The sequence below is a fragment of the Pelophylax lessonae genome, assembly GCF_965119305.1.
Source record: "Pelophylax lessonae genome assembly, chromosome: 3".
In the NCBI taxonomy this organism is placed as follows: Eukaryota; Metazoa; Chordata; class Amphibia; order Anura; family Ranidae; genus Pelophylax; species Pelophylax lessonae.
The window spans coordinates 91,075,678-91,097,634 of NC_138770.1; the positions used below are offsets into that span (position 1 = coordinate 91,075,678).

At 42.6% G+C, this 21,957-nt stretch overlaps 1 pseudogene across 1 annotated transcript in view; it reads left to right on the forward strand.

The window, feature by feature from the left end:
* Positions 1-16,800, forward strand: part of LOC309550380 — a 75,578-nt pseudogene extending 58,778 nt beyond the window's left edge. Inside the window, exon 4 of the transcript in view lies at positions 16,727-16,800. The product of the transcript in view is annotated as an uncharacterized misc_RNA (transcript). The remainder of the gene's footprint in view (positions 1-16,726) is intronic.
* Positions 16,801-21,957: the final 5,157 nt, after the last annotated feature.

Consider the following 21,957-nt stretch of genomic DNA (forward strand, 5'->3'; position numbering starts at 1 on the left):
CAATCTCACTCATTGCCCCAATGAATGGTGTCATTAGGTCTGAAAGTTATCGAAAATCCAAAATGTTTTGTTATCACCAATAAACAAAAATAATGCAGAAAACTGTTAAAAATTAATCTTCTCTCTCCTACTGTCTTGGGAACAGGAAGTGAAGGAAAATTTCCCCAGTAGAACATTACAGGTGGCAAAAAAAAACACATTTAAACAAGGGGCATTTTAATATACCTTAACCCCCGCCCAGCCCCAAAGTCCCTTTAACTGGACTATAACACCAGGAGGGGAGGGAAGGTCTTCCTGATCACATAATCATTGGTGAATGATTGTCACAGTGGCCACATGATCGGAACCAATCCTGTCACCCCCCCAATCATTACTAGAGACTAGGAGCTATCTGACAGATCAGTCACTATGCTAGGAGCGCACAATGAACATGCTCTGAGAACAGAAACCTCTGCTACCCATGGATGCATATGTGCAGGATGTGAGCATCAAAGCCTACCCAATTTGCCACTACACATATGCATTACATGGGCAGCAAGAAGTTTAGACTGCTTTGAGGTAGGTGTGGAAGTCAACTTTACAAACTTGATTTTGTGATGTAGGAAAGCCAAGTTTTTAGCATTTCTAGAATACCACACAATTTGTGAGTTGGGATTCTAACCTTAAAGTATATGTAAGCATAAGTGTGTGAAACGCGTCTACCTTGCTACTTTTTTGCCACATTGGGATGTCCAATAAACCTGGATTTTGACCACATCTGAATGCAGCCATTTCTTTTTATTATTTCCCAACAATGAACAATGGTCCCTTCTGTTCTTGTAAATAATCTGTTTAATGGGTTCAAAAAATATCTGTTGATCTTTACAAAAAACTTGTAAACTGATGCCTGTGCTGACTGTTATTAATGGCATTGCTCTCCGAGGACTGCAGAACCACATCTATTTATGTTATGGCAAATAGGAGAATGACAGGGTTCTGTTGTCCTGATACAAGGGGGGCAAGAGGGGCGAGTACCCTCACCTTTGGTGAGGTATTATGTTACTGGTAGAATTATCAGATGAAAAAAAGAACTAATGCAGCCACCACATCTATGGACTGGAAAGCTGCAAAATAGGTTTTCGGTTTAGATACACTTTAGGTTGTAATGGCCACTTACAATTATTATTGTTTTGCTTTTTTATCATTAAATCCCTCCATACAATCCTTGTGAATGCACCTCAAGTGTGTGGAAAAATAATCTCAAACTTACCTGAAACTTAGCTCAGACTGATTCGAGATGTAATTTATTTTCCTGTATTTTACTTACTTCTGAGTCTGGAACCCACGTACATTAGCCCTTAGGTGTATCAGTACCCCACTGAGATAATGGTGACCTATGTATAAAAGTAATAATAATAGCACTCCAAAAAAAAAAGAAGATACATTTCGTACAAAAAAAAGAAACAAAAAAAAAAACAAAAAAGAAAAAAAAAAAAAAAAAAAAAATATATATATATATATATATATATATATATATATATATATATATATATATCTTTGAAAGCTGCTTGCAATAACCATGATATTAATCCTGGCAGTTTTTTTTTAAACCACAGGAAGCCTATGTGGATCCATTGTATGATGGCAATAACCCCCTGTGGTGTGAATTTTGAATCAGCTACATACTGCATATTAGGGAGCTACTTTGTGATGATATATTAATGCCGTTCAATATTTTGTGTTACTTTGTAGGGTAAAAAGTTAAACGATTTTAAATGTCAACAACGCAGGTTTCACCAACTCCCAAATGAATATCGTTCACGCACAAAACTAGTTGGGTGGTTTTATGCAGGTTTGATGGTTCCTTGAAATCTGTTTGGGCTTGTTCAAATGTGCCACTCTCCATGCCATTTAATGAGTGGTGGGAAGGTGATATGTCGCCCCTTCACTGTCTGCTTTAACCCTGAAATTGCTGCTCCACCATGCTTGCGGTGTTACATAGTCAGGTTGAAAAAAAAAGTCCATCTAGTTCAACAGAAAAAATAATTATATTGAAGACCTCCATATATGTAATCCTATATCCACAGTTAATCCAGGGGAAGGCAAAAAAGTCCCCCAAATTGCTCCAACAGTGGAAAAACAATTCCCTCCTGATCCCACAGTAGGAAACTGGATGTGCTCTGGGTCAACAATGCCCAATGTTATTACCTGTAAATGGTCATTTTTGTTATATTTTAATGTTAGAATGTATCTGACCCCATTAACTTGAATTAACTGCATTCTGCAATGGTACTGCCCACCAAATGTGACATGCCATTTCATTTTTACCATGGCATGTGCACAGTCATGAGCGGCTGCATTTCCCTGTTCAGCTGGGCAGTTGAGGAGTGGTAAAACCATAGCTCAACCTTCTGATTTTACGGACTCCCGGACACCCGTTTGAAGAAATGCTTGGCAACTTTTATAAACATAATAATTAAAGTGATTCTAAAGCTTCAAACATGTTATACATACATGCTCTGTCCACTTTGTTTTGCACAGAGTAGCCCTGATCCTCTTTGGTCCTGCATACTCTACCCTGCTGAGTGCCCCCAATAGCAAGCTATGCTATTGCTATGGGGGCACTCGAGCAGTCTCACTCCCGAGCCATGCTCCTATGAAGACATTGTCCATTCACACACAGAGCGTGGCTTGGCCCCGCCCCCTGCACTATCCTTATTGGCTCACTGGCTGTGATTGACAGCAGCAGGAACCAATGGCTCCTGCTGCTGTGCGGGCCCATGAGGAGAGAGAGACCCTGCTTTTATGCACATTGCTGAATCGAAAAAGGGCTCAGGTAAGTATAATGGGGGGCTGGGGGGGAGCTGCAACCAAAATGATTTTTTACCGTAATGCACAGAATGCATTGAGTGAAAAACCTTCTGCCTTTAGAACCACTTTAAAGTAGATGTAAAATCTGTGAACTACTTTAAAGCTGACCATACACGGTTAGAATTCTTTCTATTCAATTGGTGGGCTGGAAGAAAGAAAAACAGATTCCTCCATCCATGCAGTGCAGATGGCCCAATCCCCATGCTGGGTTATTGTATTCTGACAGTTGATAGCTAATCAGATGCTGTTGCTGTTTGGCTTAGAATAAACATATTTTACAGGGACTATTAATGACTCCTGTACAAATTCTGAGACATTGTTAAAGTAATTATTTTAAAAAATAAACCCTTTGGAGTCTTCCACCAAAACTCATGAGTCAGAGTGGCAATGCAGGAGAGCAATGGGGAAACATGGACACAGTGTTGTCACCCTATCACAGGAAGTGCCTGCACAACAGCCTTCATGGCAGAATCACCAGGTACTTTTTTAATGAAAACTATTGATTTAAAGACATTAAAACTGATTTATTACTTTAAAACTTCTTTGAGAATTTTGTGATTGAGTTTACATTTATGTTGCACCCTCCTAGATAGCAACTAGGTTATGTAAATTTAGTTGCTGGCTCACTGTAATCATTTGAACCCCATTATTTTGTTTTTTTCTGTGTTTCATTGGCTGCAGGGTTGACTGCTTCCCTTTCTGCCTGGAAAGGCTCTGGAAGATAGTGGGCTGGGAGAGTCAAATCAGCAGCTACATATTTATGCCCAGATGGTGGCTGGTATGGAGCATAAATACTCTGGGACTGGAAGCAGAGGGGTTTTGTCCTGAGGAGGAGATCCCAGCCTGGAGGACTGCTGCCCTTCTGGGCAAGCCTGCCATGTGTCTGCTGTTTATTGAAGTCCCAGCTGGGATGGCTGGGGAACCCATTCTGCTGAAAGTTGCGGGAGCTGACTGAGGGACTTTTCACTTGGGGATATGGTCTAGTATTATTGGAAAAGGCTGTCTGGAAGATATTTGAAGGAGGCGTCCAACTATCCTAGGACATTAGTGAGTACAAACTGGGGAGAGAGATCCCTCAGGCTGTGTGCTGCTGCTATAGCTCGGATGCTAAAGTCAGCATTGCTCAAAGAAGACATTGTACTTGGTGTCCCGGTACAGATCAGTCCACTAATTGCTTGTACAAGGACTCTGCTCAGAATAATAGGAGGAAGATTAGAGTCCTCAAGTTGCTGATAAAGTTACTGGAGAATCCCACAGTTACCCTTCTACTACTGAAGTTCAAGTTCTGTAATAAAGCATCAGAACAGCATACCCCTAGACTGTTCATTGAGCCAAAGGAGTGACTGTGACTGTGTACCTGGCCGCGGGGCAACTATTGGAAAAGACCCTCGGGCACTACTTCTACTTAAACCTTTGGTTTCCCACATAATGCTTATGTGGGGGTGGTGGCAAACCAGATGGGCTTAAAGCCCACACACCATATATATGTGTCCATGGATGGCCGAGGTCTCCATACAGAAATAGCCAAGCTATCATAAACAGCTCTCGGTCTCTAGCAATGGGACAGGCTCCTGATCATGTGATCACTTTGACAGCTGGTCACAGTGGTCATGTAATTAACAGTTTGTCCCACCCTTTGGCAAAAATACCCTCTAGAATAGTAGCCAAGCTCAAGACAGCTCTCGGTCTCTAGTAATGGTAAGAAGCCGGTAGAAGCTTCTAATCCACTCCCTGGTCATCTCTTGTCTCGATTACTGCAACTCCATTCTCATTGGCTTACCTTTAAAAAGATTATCCCCCCTTCAGTGCATCATGAAGGCTGCTGCCAGGCTCATCCACCTTGCAATCCGCTCTGTGTCTGCTACTCCTCTTTGCCAATCCCTCCATTGGCTGCCACTCAACCAACAAATTAAATTCAATTTACTAACCATAACTTACAAAGCCATCTATAACTTGGCGCCCAGCTACATCACTAATCTGGTTTCAAAATACCAACCAACTTGTTCTCTTCTTTCCTCCCAAGACCTCCTGCTCTCTAGCTCCCTTTTAACTACAGTACTTCCCACGCTCGCCTCCAGGACTTCTCCCGAGCTTCTCCCATCCTCTGGAATGCTCTACCTTCATCTGTCCGACTATCTCCTACTTTGTCTACTTTCAGACGATCCCTGAAAACACATCTCTTCAGAGAACCTATCTGGCAACCACCTAACAACTGTACTTTTATTTTCTTCATCAGCCCATCCCCCAAAGTTATTACCTCTTGTATCCCTTGACCGTCCCTCTTAGATTGTAAGCTCTAACGAGCAGGGCCCTCTGATTCCTACTGTATTAAAGTGTATTGTATTTGTACTGTCTACCCTCAAGTTGTAAAGCGCTGCGTAAACTGTCGGCGCTATATAAATACTATATAATAATAAGAAGAAGGGGCTCTTGATAATGTGACCACTTCGATAGGTGATCACAGTGGTCATGTGATCGACAGTCTGTCCTGCCCCCCAGGCATACAAACCCACTTAAAGGGAGGCCAGGGCTGTGCAGTCAAAGGATTGTTCACACCATGTGCAGTGACCCGTGTTTTTCCACCCCATTGTTGTCTATGGTACATATGCAATGCAACCTGTCTGAATTTAAATGCAATGCAATGCACATTTTTGCATCTAAATGCAATGCAAAGCAACTGAAAGTGAAGATATTAAAAATAAATCAACATGGAAGACATGAAACACATGCCAAAGTGCATAAAAACTCAAGGTAACACAACGTAATAAGCGCAAAGGTGCATACTAAATACAGATCAATACCCTTGCATTTTTGATGCTTTGCGTTGAGGTTTATGTGCAGTATGGTGTGAAAAGATCCTAACAATGGATGGTTAACCCTTGAAGTCCCAGGGATCTGAGTGGCTGCAAGGTGAATTTTCATTCTGCTCTCCTCTACAGAAATGGTTGGCCCTATAAATAAGGTGTTTGCTTGGAGTGTAAAATCTGATCCATTTTCCTCTTGGCTGTTGATGGGATCAGGCTCTGACATGTTTGTAAGCCTGGAACAGACACAAGTATACCCAGCAGAGCACCCTAATTCCTATAAAGCTTTCTCGTACACTTCCAGGGTAGGAGAATTTATTTCAGAACAAACTTTAAAGAAAATTATGCTGACTAAATCCAGGATGAACATATCAGCCAGACTGTTAAAATAAAAAAGGACGTGTAAAAGTGCCAAGAATTTTTAGTTCAGGATTGGGAAAAATCACAAATGACTGAAGCATATGTTTCTATATGTATAACTTATAAATATGCTGAACAAATATACATCATTTATGTTTTTCTTTTTTTTTTTTTTGCTGTTTTCACTTGTCAAATGTTATTGTGTTAACAAGGAGAAATCAGAAAAAGGCCCTTATTATATTACAGATTATAAAATAGCATAACCATGTGAGTTATGATGAGAAGGGATTGACCCTTTAGCTGCCAGAAGCTGTTTAGTGTTTTTTTTTGCACACATATTTAAAAAAATAAGTCTAGCCTTAGGCCTAAAGATTGCTTAAACAAATTCTAAACATTATATATTTTCTAATAGCATACAGGTAAACATGTCAAGTCTTAAAATTGCGCATTACACTAAGCCCCCATTCACACTGGGGCGACGCTACTTCGCACCGCGACCTCGGAGGTCGCGGTGCGAGCAGCGCGCCGCTACCTCGGAGCGGCCGCCACGGACTTCGCAACATTGAAGTCTATGGCGGTCGCCTCCTGGTCGCCCCAAAGAAGCTCCGGACCCTTTTTCTGAGTCGGAGCGACTTGTGTCGCTCCTATCAGAACGGGTCCGCAGCTTCTCTATGGGAGGCGACCTGCGGCGACCTGTGAGGCGACCAGGTCGCCTCACAGGTCGCCCCAGTGTGAACGGGGGCTAAAACTACAGTGAACTTTAGTACTCTGTATTCTCCATAGTTGACACTTTAAAATTCCTTACAGGTACCAGTATGAAATAGAGAAGCTGCTAGCGTACAAAAAGCACAAAGCTTCTTCATTCCATTACAAATGGGATATATGGCCAACACTATTGCCTGACGTTGATTAGTTAGTATGACCTAGAATATGTTGTAAACGTTAATCGCTTTAGACTGGTGCCCTCTGGTGGTGTACACAGATCCCCTCCCTTTCTCTCCCCCCCCCCCATTTTTCCCCTTTTTTTTCCTTCTTGTTATGCACAATGTTGAAAGTTTACCCACATGTCTGATTGTTGACTTTCTAACAGGAGAGCTAATATTGACTGAATTGCATAGTGATGGGCCCATCATGCACCAGTTGACTAGATTCTGGAATGAGGGGGCGGGTGGTGGCAGTCCCGCTTCCTCGGGCGAGCGACGCCCGGGATTGCCTGTCCACAGTGTGTTCCCAAAGGGGGGACAGGTATTCCTCTTTTTTCCCTACCCACTCCTTCCGGTATCTAGGTTCGATCACGCCCATTGTCTATAGGAGCACTACGCTAAATGGTATGCCTACGATACATCTTCAATTGGGTGGTGCTCTAAGTAAAGGGGCTTTCAGGATGTTTCTTGCCATGTTTTAATGTATGCACTTTGGAAGCTGTTGCTACTGTTTCTGTTTCTGTAACAATTGCATTAGTTACTACACTGTTACTGTAATATCTGAAAAAAGTTCAATAAAAATTTATGTTTAAAAAAAAAAAATCCTTAAAGGTCATTGCTTTAGAGGTAACCATGACTAATGTCCCAAGAATTATTACTCTCACTCTGGCATGTGTGGTTTGTAGTACAAGCGATGTTTTCATATGTAGGTGCTCCTGAAGTATGTATCCACATTGGTATGTGCATGGAGGTGGAGGAGCTCAAAATTGTTTTTTGAGAGTGGGGGGGGGGGTTTAAGTGCATAGGTGTAACTTAATTTTTTTACACTTTTTTTTTTCCACTAAAACTTTATTTACATCAAATCCCCCCTTCAATCCATCATGAATGCTGCTGCCAGACTCATCCACCTCACCAATCGCTCAGTGTCCGCTGCTCCTCTCTGTCAAGCCCTCCACTGGCTTCCGCTCACCCAACGAATTAAATTCAAAATACTTACAACATCTTACAAAGCAATCCACAGCCTAGCCCTCAGCTACATCACCAGCCTCATCTCAAAATACCAACCTAATCGCTCTCTTCGTTCTTCTGAAAACCTCCTGCTCTCTAGCTCACTCATCACCTCCTCCCATGCTCGCCTCCAGGACTTTTCCAGAGCCTCTCCAATCCTATGGAACTCCTTACCCTTATCTGTCCGATTATCTCCTACTCTATTAGCGTTTAGGCGATCTCTGAAAACCCTCCTCTTCAGAGAAGCCTATCCTACCAACCCCTAACAAATGTACCTCCTTTTTCTCCATCAACCCATCCCCCACAGTTATTGCCTTTTGTTTCACTTGACCCTCCCTTCAAGATTGTAAGCTCTAACGAGCAGGGCCCTCTAGTTCCTCCTGTTTTGAACTGTATTGTAACTGTATTGTCTTCCTTCACATTGTAAAGCGCTGCGCAAACTGTTGGCGCTATATAAATCCTGTATAATAATAATAATAAAAATACAGGACCAAAAGTCCTCTAAGTGAAAAAATGTCCTTGTGAGAGGTTCTCTTTAATGAGACATCAGGGATCTGCTAAACCTCTGATGCCTCATCTGTTCTCCATTGAAGCTAAAGGAGAGCAGTTTGCCCTCCATGGAAGCTAATGAAATTCAGATCATGCTCCATTAGCTTCTTCCCTGGCCATAGTGGCACCTAAAACTGGAGTGACATTACTCACAGTTACTTTTATAGAGTTGGGACAAACAATATTACTCTGTTGGAAAGGGGGAAGAGTTAGAATATTTTTTTTCTCCAAACAAAAAAAAGAAACCTGTTGAGATAACTGCTTAAAGTAATATTAAAGGCTGTTTTTTTTTTTTTTTTTTAATAACAAACATGTCATACTTACCTGCTCTGTGCAGGGATGCTCCTTGCCCTACTTTCTCCTGCCAGGTGCCCCCGTAGCAAGCAGCTTGCTATGGGGGCACCTGAACAGACTTGCTGCTGAGCTGCTACTCTGTGTGTCCATTCAGACATGGAGCACTGCTCAGCTCCATCCCATTCTCTCCTCATTGGCTCACTGGCCATGATTGACAGTAGTGGGAGCTTATGGCTTCCGTTGCTGTCTCAACCAATGAAGAGGAAGAGACCCAGGAGAGTTGCTGCTCTCGTGCACATTGCTAGATTGAGATGATGCTCAGGTAGGTATTAGGGGGCCTGGTTTTTTACCTTCATGCAAAGAATCCATGAAGGTGAAAAACCTTGAGCCTTTAGAACCACTTTAAAAGCATTAGCTAAAGTTGGGCTTTTATTTTATGTTTCTTACATAAAGTGGAACTTTAGGCCAAAATTCAAAATGGGCGTACAGGCAGGAATTTTAATGCAGAAGAGACAGGCTTTGTCTCTTCTGTATTAAAGTTACTTACCTGCCTGTCCTCCCTTGTACAGTGAGCTGCGCACTCTTGGCTTACTGTAAAAATTCTGCACATTCTGACTGAACTCCTACGCATGCCCAGGAGTGATGTCATCCCTACCCTGCCAATGACAGGTGATCGAGACCCAGAAGCCAGCCTTCCAAATATGTCAACGGCTGGGCAGCGAGCCCAGGAACACTGCATTGCTGGGGTCAAGGTGAGCATAGGACTGCTTTAGGTCCATTTAAAGCTGTATGCCCATCCAAGATGATTCTGTCCACAAGGTGGCATAGCTGCTGTGAGATTGTAATGCAGACTGATAAACATTGTCACCCTGTTACAAAAAGTAGAAAAATAAATGATCTCCTGGTGGGCCCAACAGGTAATTACACTCTATGCAGGCAACAGCGCTTGCTCCATGGGGGTACAAAGACTTAAACCCACCCAAGTTGAGCAAATAATCAATATAAATTTAAAATATAAAAACCAGTGTATCCAAATAGTGCAACAAAGAAAGAAAAGAAAATGTGCCTGTGCCCAGTGCACATAAATGTCCAGTGACAACAGTCCAAAGAGAAGGTCTTCCATATCCTTCAGAGGAAACAGCTCAATCTTCCTGCCATGATGAATTAGTGCATCCCACAAGTGAATACTTCTAACAGAGAAAGGTGACACCCTGCATGAACAGTGAGTGTAAAAATTCCCACTCACCAGACAATGTTGATCCTCCTTACTATATGGCAATGGGATCAAAGGAAGCTTTAATGGTCTCCTCAACCAGGATGTGGTCTCCAACTGGTCCTTCGGTTCCCCTTCCTCACAGTGGGTAAGAGCTCCAAATTGGATGCGGGAGATAGGAACGAAAACGGAGCGCGGACTCCACATTGCGTAAAATTGTAAGATAGCCATTATTTGAAGCCCATTTTGAAGGGCTAAGCATAAAATGTAAAAAATCTCTTCCGTGCGGGCTCCCTTACTATACAATGGAAGCAGTGTAAGCCATACCAATCGAGGATCGGCGTGCATTCCACCTAAACTGAAGTACGTTGTAGCGTATGTCCCAGCTTGACGCATTTCGTCATAAGCGTGAAGTCTTTAGCAGCTTCTGGTTCACATTATTTTGCACTACCACCAAGTAATACATCCTATTTAAAGAGGGACTCAAAGAAACAAAGAATGCTGTGTTAATGCTAATTATAGACGGCATCATATATGTAATTTTTTATTTTGCTGAGTTAAAAACTTTGAAAACAACTTACAGTTTCACCAGCTTAAAAATGGCAGATAAAAACACTGAAAATGTAAGTATAGTAAATACTTACTTTTAACTTCTTTCCCTTTTAAGAACAATATTCATTCACTTGCAATGGAGCAGGAAGAGTCAATTCCCTAGTATAATCCCCTCCCTACTGCCATGTCAGAGCCTTCTCCACTTCTGGGAGTCTCCAAATACTGCGTGAGGGTGTACATAGACGTCCTCTGGTTCTTGTGCTGTCCCAGGGGGCACGTGGGTGGCGCACTCTGTGATCACCGTGTCCTTGGGACACGGCTGATCACAGATCAGGTAAAGGGCCAATCCCAGCGGGCCCTTTACCACGTAATCAGCTGTCAGCCAATGACAGCTGTTCATGGAAATTGACAGAAGCCGGATATTAGCTTTTTTTCCCTCACTCTGTCAGCATAAAGAAAAGAAGAAAGCCATTAACTGGCTTCTGTTAGAGGGACATCAGTCCCACACAGTACCCACCAGTGCCACTAATCTGTCCCCACCAGTGTCATCTATCAGTGCCCACCAGTACTGCCAATCAGTGCCCACCATTGCCACCTATCAGTGCTTCCAATAAGTGCCCATCAGTACCTCATCATCAGTGTCACTTATAAGTGCTGCCTATCAGTGCCACTTACCAGTGTCTATCAGTGCCCATCAATTCCACCTATCAGTGCCCATCAGTGCCGCCTATTCGTGCCATCTATCATTGCCACCTCTCTGTGCTGCGTATCAGTGCCCATCAGTGCCACATATCATTGTCCTTCAGTGCCCATCAGTGCCGCCTATCCGTGCCTCCTCTCTGTGCCGCCTATCAGAGCCCATTAGTGCCACCTATCATTGCCCATCAGTGCCACCTATCAGTGCCATCATTGCCACCCATCAGAGTACATCCTGATCAGTGCCTACTAGTGTCGCCTCACCAGTACCCAACAGTGCCAACCAGGGCTGCCTCATCAGTGCCCATCAGTACTTCCTCATCAGTGCCCATCAGTGAAGCCTAACAGTGCCCATTAGTGCCGCCTCATCAGCGCACATTAGTGAAGGGAAAAAATTGCCTGTTTGCAACATTTTATAACAATTTTTTTTTTCCAAACATTTCTGTCTTTTTTTGTTTGTTTAGCATAAAAAAAAAAAAAACAGTGGTGATTAAATACCACCAAGAGAAAGCTCTATTTTTGTGAAAAGAAATGATAAAAATGTCATATGAGTACACTGTTGCATGACCAGGCAATTGTCATTCAAAGTGTAAAAGCACTGAAAGCTGAAAATTGGCCTGGGCAGCAAGGGGATATAAGTGTCCAGTAAGCAAGTGGTTAAGTGACTTAAAATGTATATATTACTTTCTTTTTACAAAACATTTTTAGTCTATTTGCTGTATAACAATGCTTGATGTTACTTATATTACTAGAGTACTTTTTTTTAATACATGGAATAGTTTATTAAGTGTAAGTACACAAAGGATCACCTTAGGTATGCTATAACATTCTTTTTAATTCTTACTTATTAAGCTGATTATGTATTGGGGAACTGGTACATTAATTTCACACTGTGCAAGGGGAGGAAAAAAAAATACAAACAGGGCCATTTATTAAAATGTTATAGCTGCTGAGATTTCGGAATCTCCCATGTTTTCTAATTGGCTTTTTGAAAAATTGAGCATGATAGGAATATTACCCAAAGGCAATAAAGCTATAAATATAGTTTTGGCACTTCGAGTTTGGTGCTTTTTTTTAAATGGGTAATTTATTTTTATTATCTTGTTGTGTTTCCCACCTAATTTACAAGAGTCTAATAAATGAGAAAAAAGGGATATTAAAATAATGAGGTTGAAGTTAGGATGTGCAGAATGTAGAGAAAACTGAAATAATGTCACGATGGAGTTCTTTTTTTCACTTTTAATCCTTGGCAGTAAAAATTCAGTGTTATGCTAACGCAAGGTATAAAAGTCAGAAAATATATAAATATGTATCATGGGGATACTATGGGGTTACGAGACGGCATCCTAAGAGAGAGAAAAATCTTACTAAGCTACAGCAAGATCTTTCATCAGTATTTCGGATGCTCTTCACTAGCAACTCATGACAGCTGGAGATGGGGGACCACAAATTCCTGTGCAACCTCTCTAGGATTTTCACCCCATACTAGTGCCTCTCCAACTGGGAACAGCAACACCTATCACTCTCTCCACGCTTTATGGATAGGAACTAACAATTTCTATCAAAGAAGATCAGGTCCACACCACCCCATACCTGGGTTAGAATGTTTGGTGTATTTTAATGATACAGTGGGCTTTAAATGGCTTCTGAGGGTTATGGCAGCTCCTTTCAGCTATCCCGAACCTGCTGTTGTGCCCCAAAACAGCCTCTCCTTATTAGCCTGATTATTTTACCTTTTTCACAGAAAAAAAAACATGGAAAAATAAAATAAAATAAAACAATAGTACACAATAAAATGAACATAGAAACACAAAGATGAAGTACTAATTTAAAAAAATAAAATAAAAATTACCCTAAGTACACCCACTCCTAACAAAACACCATACCTTCTAGATACAGAGAAAAATATTCTTTTTTTTTCCCACCTAAATCCAGCACCAGACTCCTATAGTGCCACAAGTCTGGGGTGCACAGCTATTGGTGATAATGTAAAAAAAACTATATTACCAAAAGTATTGGGGCTCCTGACTTTACAGACACCTGAACTTTAATGGCATCCCAGTCTTAGTCTGTAGGGTTCAATATTGATTTGGCCCTCCCTTTGCAGGTATAACAGCTTCAACTCTTCTGGGAAGGCTGTCCACAAGGTTTAGGAGTGTGTCTATGAGAATGTTTGACCTTTCTTCCAGAAGTGCATTTGTGAGGTCAGACACTGAAATTGGATAAGAAGGCCTGGCTCGCAGTCTGTGCTCGAATGCATCCCAAAGGAGTTCTATCGGGTTGAGGGCAGGGCTCTGTGCAGGCCAGTCAAGTTCCTCCACCCCAAACTTGCTTATCCACACTATGTTACCAAAAGTATTGGGCCATCACTCTGAATCATTTGTTGGAGTTGTTTTTCAGGGGTTGGGCTTGGCCCTTAGTTCCAGTGAAGGGAATTTTTAAGGCGTCAGCATACCAAAACATTTCGGACAATTTCCTGCTCCCAACTTTGTGGGAATAGTTTGGGGATGACCCCTTCCTGTTCCAACATGACTGCGCACCAGTACACATGCAAGATCCATAAAGACATGGATGAGTGAGTTTGGGGTGGAGGAACTTGACTGGTCTGCACAGAGTCCTGCCCTGACACTGATAGAACACCTTTGGAATAAATTAGAGCGGAGACTGTGAGCCAGGCCTTCTGGTTCAACATCAGTGCCTGATCCCACAAATGTGCTTCTGGAAGAATGGTCAAACATTCCCATAGACACACTCCTAAATCTTGCGGACAGCCTTCCCAAAAGAGTTGAAGCTGTTATAACTGCAAAGGGCAGGTTAACTCAGTATTGGACCCTACGGACTAAGACTGGGATGTTATTAAAGTTAATGTGTGTGTAAAGGCAGGCGTCCCAATACTTTTGGCAATATAGTATGGCTCAACATGTAGAAAATGTAAACAAATCCAGCTCTCCATGCAAATCTCTGGGCTCTATTTGGTGTACTTAAAAGGGAACTTCACTCTCTCAATCAACATTATGACTATCGGTAATCCTCATGCTGCTAGCATCAGTAAAATAGGAAGAGATAGGAAGGTATATTATATTTACTTGTAATCATTTTTTTTACATTTCCTTGGTTACTTTCTGGCTTTCAGGCCCAAGCAAATTATGTCATGCATCCAAGGGGTCTTCAGGAGGGGAGGGGTGGGGGGGTTCTCAGCTAAGTACACCCTTCAGCTTGCATGCCTGGTCTAAGGACAGATGGATTCCAGGAAGTAAATCCTACATTAATCATCTGCCCTTACCCAAGGTGGCAGTGGCGGCTGGTACTCCAAATTTTTTTTTTTGGGGGGGGGGGGGGCGCAAACATAAAAATGTAATAGGCATTGCTTCGCGGCAAAAAACACAGCAAAAAATTGAGTGACTTTGAGGTCACACAAGTGTGAAAGGGGCCTTCAGTAATCAAGGTACAGTGCCTTGAAGCAACAATAGATCCCACATCAAAGATAGACTACTTGCCACAAAATTCCCCTCCAGCAACAATAGCACCACCCAAACAACAATAATAGATCTCCCAGTAGCCAGCATCAATAGACCCTACAGAAGAGTCCTGAGGGTGTAGGAGATCCCTGGGGGTGCAGGAGAGCACTGGGGGTGTAGGGGAGCCCTGGGGGGGTAGGAGAGCATTGGGGGGTATAGGAGAGCCCTGGGGGTGTAGAAGAGCACTGGAGGTATAGGAGAGCCCTGGGGGGTGTAGGAGAGCACTGGGGGTGTAGGAGAGCCTTGGGGGTGTAGGAGAGCACTGGGGGGTGTAGGAGAGCACTGGGGGTGTAGGAGAGAACTGGGGGGTGTAGGAGAGCCCTGGGGGGTGTAGGAGGGCACCAGGGGTGGGGGTAAGAGAGCTCTGGGGGTGTAGGAGAGCCCTGGGGGTGTAGGTGAGCCCTGGGGGGTGTAGAAGAGCCCAGAAGGGGGGGGGGGCGGAGAGCACTGGGGGGTTTTGGAGAGCAGTTGGGTTGAAGAGCCCTGGATCTGGTCAGAGAGCACTGGGGGTCAGTAGAAAGACACTGGATAAGAGGAACAGTAGAGGCGGCTGCAATTTGAAGAATCAAGCTCTGCATTTCCTTCTGCAGCCTCAGAATGCCTGCTTCTCCTCCTCCCCCTCCTACAGGCTTTCAGAGGATGCAGAAGGAAATGTAGAGCTTGATTCTTCTAAATGCAGCCGCCTCGTCATTCCTCCTACCCAGGCTCACAAGGGGGCATCGGCTACACTCACGGTTCTCTCTAATCCAGGATCTGTGGTGCCTGCATCAGCTGCCTCCTCTAGCTCCTCTCCCCTTCATGGTCATGCTGAACCTAGCTGGCTGCCGTGTGCCTGTGTAGAGGGGCCATCGAGAGGCTGGATGAGAGGCTGTGACGCCCGGCCCAAGCACCGCCCCTATGACGTCGGATGTCATGATTGGTCCAGCTGGACCAATCACAGGACGGCAATCGTGAATGGGAGTGTCTGGGGCGCATCGCTCTGCGCCCCGAGGACACTCTAAAGGGCCACCAATCACATCAAAAGAAAAGAGGCACGTGATGCCTAAACCCCCACCCCTCCCATAGCCAGAAATGTGTCTGGCGCCCTGCTGCAATATTAAAGGTACATTTTTTTATGCTAATTTTACTGTGACTAGCCTTGCGGGGGGCGGCGCCCCTGCGCCCCCTATTGAGCAGCCGCCACTGCAAGGTGACCACATCCAGAATGCTAGGAGTTGTTTTGCATAGTTAATTCTCATCAAAATAAAGCATGAAGACATGGATGGATGGATGTGTGACTTTGTTTTGAATATTACAAATAAATTAAATAGTGTTTTTGGTTTGTGGTGCTCAGATACAGAATATATACACTTCTAAAAAATTATGTTTTCACTAGATTTTTGATGTAACCTCAATATATCACAGAGGTTTGCATAAAGTGCTGGCTTTTTCTATTTGTTTTATTACAAGCCTTTATAAAGGCTCTTATTCCTTGGGAAACTTGCTCTTCATGAAGGACCAGAAATCCTTTTTTGTTACCTCTATAGGGAAGGACTACCTGAACGCTCCCTGGGAAAACATAGCCAACTGTGTCATATTTCCCAATCATGGGAGAACCTAACTTCTGGCTACATGGCTACTTCTCATGCAGTGTCCTCCAAAAGGTCTAGACAACAGCTTCCTTATCAGTCATCGCTACAGTATACAACCCCAGACTATTTAAATTAGGGAATCTGCATATCCTATAGTTTGTGGTTGAGTTTAAATGTGATAGACACATATGAATGTTGGAGAAAGAAAGGGAGGTAGGACTCACGGCTAGATTTCAACATTTTTTTTCTGCAACCATTTTGCAAAGTTCTTTGTAGCCTTAAAGCATATTTCCAATTTTGCAGTCAAAATGTAAAAACCCCACCATATGTCTGTTATGTGTTCTTTTTTACATATTACTTATTTACATAAATATTTCTTACCTTTTAGCTGTTTCTAAAGAGAAGATGTTATTGCTGACTGCAAGAATTTCTCAACTAGCTCAGCGTGATCTGACTCAATAGCTGAGCCGGGAACTGGCTGAGTCTAGTTCCTATTAACATACAATGAAGAAGTCCAGCCCCAAAAACCCTTAACCTTTTGTTAAAATAGACAGCATCCACATCCAGTGCAACCAATGCAATGATATCTACCTGTACAGCAGTGGTTCTCAATTCCGGTCCTCGGGACCCACTAACAGGCCAGATTTTAAGTATTACCTTGGGGGATGCAGACTAGAATACTGCAATCACTGAGCAGCAAATGAGATCACCTGTGATGTAATTTAGTTATCTTGCAAACCTGGCCTGTTGGTGGGTCCCGAGGACCGGAGTTGAGAACCACTGCTGTACAGTACAGATCAGGTTCATTATGGTAAGCACAACCCCCCCCCCCCCCACACCCCCAATGAAAAGAGAACTAAGTAGAATTTTTCTTTGATGGAAGTTCCAGAAAAAAAAAAACATCTATAAAAGGTAAGCTGCAATAAATGTACTTATAATTGTATTAATGTAGTGCTTCTCATTCACTGTCCAACCACAGTCTAGGGGCAGGGGATCATGAATGTGCTGTCTGGCAAGGCTGTGTGAAACTCAGAGAACAGATTTGTCCATCCCCTAACCTGACTTTGACAAGGCGCGGAAGCGCAAAACATGTTGTCATGGTAAAAGAAAAGGAATTGGCAGCACTCCAGGTTGAGTCAAAATCCAGGTTTATTGACTGGACATCCAAATATGACAATCGTGACAAGGTAGACGCGTTTCACTAATGATTAAGCACACAGTCAGTGTGTGAAACGCGTCTACCTTGTCACGATTGTCATATTTGGATGTCCAGTCAATAAACCTGGATTTTGACTCAGCCTGGAGTGCTGCCAATTCCTTTTCTTTTATCAAGTTTTCACGGAGGCGAGCCGGGGCATGCACCTGTGTGAGTCATCAGGCAATCACACCACCTTGAGCAGTGACTCCTTGTCTGTTCATGTTGTCATGGTGATGGGACCTTTCCCTTTCCGGCTTGCATTCCACTGGCGAGCGGCTCTTCGGCTGGCTTCCAGGCACAGGTGTTTGACGTCATCACTGGTGCCCCTACCTGCACACTGTGTTTCCCTCTGGTTCAGGCCACTGTCTTCTCCACCAGACAAACAGCTATACTGCCTGGCCGTCCATTGGCTGTTCATTGAGCGCGGCTCAGGAGGCTTCACCAATCATCCTTCACCTCCCTGTGATCTGACTGCTGCAGGATTTAACAAGTATACAGTTTCAGCTTTGTATCTGTACTGTCCTTTGGATGAATGCCAGTTTTTTAACCCTTGCCTGATTGCTTCAAGTTTGAATAAAGTACAGTTATTCCTCACTACCTTGATATGGAGTGTCATATACGATGTTCATGGCTGAATAACTGGTTAATAGCCTTAACCTCAAGTGCTCCCTTTCCTCTCTGCTGACTCACTGTGTGAAACTCAAGACTAGCCAAACAACACTGCAAATTATTAAGCAGATATAACACTACTCAAGTTTTTATTTCAACCTTCTACAGGCGGTCCCTGGGTTACAAGCATCCGACTTACAAACAACTCCTACTTACAAACAGAGGGGGACAACAGGAAGTGAGAGGAAATCTACCCCTAGGAAGGGAAATTCACTTCTGTAAGAGTTCTCATGGGAAAATGGTGTCTCCACTGAAGCTTTATCACTGAACCATGTTTCGAGAACAACCCAACATGTTCAAAATCCAATTGTCCCAGGGACAGAAAGTGGGTGAAATCTTCTGAACAGGTGCACAAAAATATGTAAATAAACACTTGCACCAAACAAACTCAATAGAAGGGAATTGCTGCTGCTCCAAAACCCTACGGTTATTATTTTTGTGTAAATAACAAATCGCAAAGAGCTGCAATTTGAGCAGCGCAAAATTCCACTACAAACCACTAAAGTGCATATGTGCAAAAAAAGTGGGTTCACAGTAAAAAATATTATACCTTTGTGTCAACAAGTCCCTCCTATGCCAATATATGAGAAATATACATAAATAAAATATTTATGACGTCAACGTAGTGACGAAACGCGTCAAGCTGACATGCACACTGCCTTCGTGTGGACTCACCGTGGAACGAACGCCGTTCTGTTCACTTCCTGGAGCGGTACGGCTCTCAGTTGAAGTATGGGTAACCGGGATCTGAAGGCTACGAATCACAGGGACACTGGGTCTTGTTTATGCTGTTAAGCATATTTGTTGGATGATGCCCATGGGGCAATTTCAAATTTTGTGATACTATTTTTTTAATAACTCTGGATCAATTTACTCCAATACTGCACTATAAGGAGTCCGTTTCTCTCTTTGGCTTGAGACCATCTTATAGGAACTTCCTCCAGAAGAGTGTCCGGAGTACGGGATCCAGATCTTGGAGATCTTTTAAGCATTTTGTGATCTCTTGTTGGCATATGGCAACAGAGATCAACTACTTTTGGTGAGTTTGCAATTCTTCTATATTCTGGCAGTGTCTGGAGGGTCCCACCATCACTACTTTCCATCTACCTGCATGGTCTGAATAATATTCACATGGTTGTATTCACCTGATACATGGGTTTAATTTGCTGGATTTTATATTAATATTGGACTTTTACTGAGTTTTTTGCACTAAACACTGAAAGCACTTCATATAATAAGCACCTTATATATATATATATATATATATATATATATATATTCAAAATATTTTATTTGTGTATATTTTTCATATATTGGCACAGGAGGGATTTGTTGACACAAAAGTATAATATTTTTCACTGTGAACCCACTTTTTTTGCACATATGCACTTTCGGGGCACAGAAAGCAAAACAAACTTTACAGGGGTGGTAGCCCTTACCTATGCTATCCAAAAAACTTAAAAAAATGTTTTTGGGCTGGAGCTACCCTTAAAAAATGTACCTGTTCCAACTTACGAACAAGTTCAACTTAGGAACACACCTCCAGACCCTATCTTGTTTGTAACCCGGGGACCGTCTGTATTTGACTGCTAAGCCTGGAATTCAGAGTTAAAGTATTTATACGCGGTTACCATTACCTTCATTGCAGCACAGAAACTTTTACACACATTTCAGGCAGGGAGTCCAGCCTACTCTGAGCTTGCAATCAAATGCTTGTTGCCTAAGGCACTGAGAAGTAAAATAATTTGCTTACACCAACATGGGAATAAAATTGCAGAAATCAAAGTTCCCACTTTTTAAAAGAATTTAACTTATTTGGAATTGTTTTTCATTTTCCATTTACATTATCTCTGCACTTTTCACTTTTTCATTTCTTCACCATGAAAGTAATATTATTGCAATATCTATCTACAACTACACTGGTTTTACTAAAGGAAAAAAGCTTCTGAGGTATTGCAGCTTTTCAGTGCCCGCACAACAGAAGGAATATACAGTATATTTCCAGAAAATAAAGTAGATCTAGTCTTCCTTATATTCTGCACAGTTCCCACAGTTGTCAGTCCTGTTTGGGTTTACTCTTGGAGGTACTTCCTTTAACCACTTCAATATAAACACATTACACCCCCTTCCTGTCCAGGTCATGTTTTAGTTTTCAGTGCTTCAATAGTTTGACTAACAATTACTTGGTCATGCAACACTGTATCCAAACAAGCTCTGGTAACCTCAAAATTTTGGATCCATGTTCGCTTTCAAGCCTAGTGACAACTTTTACCTGGACATATAGAAATCAATAAAAACTGAGAGTTTCCAACACATTCCCTAACACTTTAAAATGATTGAGAAGGGGGTAGAAGCCCATAAATTTAGCACTATCAGCACTCATTATGGATTCAGCAGAACACATGAATATGACACTAGATACATTGTTGTTATTCATCTGCAATTTCATTTTTACAAGGGATGGGCTTTAAAGTAGATTTAAGTTAATTACATTTAGTTTGATAAACACCTTTAATCATAAACAATCAAAAACTTTTTTTTCCATAAGAAAACCAGTTTTCATCCTTTTTTTAAACCATAGTGCTTCTGTTCTACTTCAGCCTCATTTGGCCACTCTCTGTGTATAGGCACTCGCTCCTGCATTCACAATACTTCATTGCTCTGGATCATTTTAGTGACAATGGCTGTGCATGTGACAAGATGATAAAAGAAGGAGCAGAGCTGGGAGACAGGGACAGAGAGTTGTCACCCTAGGACAGGAAGTACCAGGATAAGCAGATATTTTATTGCATTTATCTAACAAATATAAATCAAAATGCTTTCAACTGCATATTTTCAAGATCAAAAGGAACCTAATAAAGGAAATTAACTGTTAGAGTTTTCATATACTGTACTTTAAGGCCACATTCCCTAAAGTGATCAATATTGATCCCAAGGATCGATGGCAGTATCCAGCGGGATCAGTAAATGTCTGGGAGTCAATAGGTGGTTGATAAATGATTGAAGATTGATTAGGGTCGGATCAGCTTATAAAGTTTCTGCAAAACTTTATGTCTGTCCCTAGTTCTGAAGGTAAGGTTGCTAACATCAAGACAGTGTTAGTCTAGGTTGGAAAGCCAGCTGCCAGCAACAGGGGCCTTGTTTGTGTGTGTTGCTACTGACCTCATTTATTAGAGTATCTTACACTGTGTGTCTGTGACCTTCCACCTTCTTCCCTGCAGTCAGGATGTACATATGTGTTCACTTCCCATACTGAGCATACTCCCCACCTGAAGTTCTGTTGGAGAGCCAATGAGCACTTGCACCTCAAACTCCGTTGAGGAACCACGGAGTAAACCCAGCACAAACTCAGTTGGGGAGCCAGTAAGTACACCAACCTCAAATTCTGTTGGAGAGTCAGTCAGTACATACACCTCAAACTCTGTTGGAGAGACAAAAACCTACAACTCTGCTGGTGATCTAAAAATGACAGCCACCTCAAACAATGTTGGAGAGCCACCGAGTACACCCATATCAAACTTTGTCGGAGAACCAAGGAGTACACCCACCTGAAACTCTGATGCGGAGCCAGGAAGTACACCCACCTGAATCTCTGTTGTGAAGCCAGGGAGTAAACACACCTCAGACTCTGATGGGGGGACAGTGAGTACATCCACTTGAAACTCTGTTGTGGAGCCAGCGAGTTCACCCACCTCAAACTCTGATGGGTAGCCAACAAGTAAGTACATCCACCTGAAACTCTGTTGTTGAGC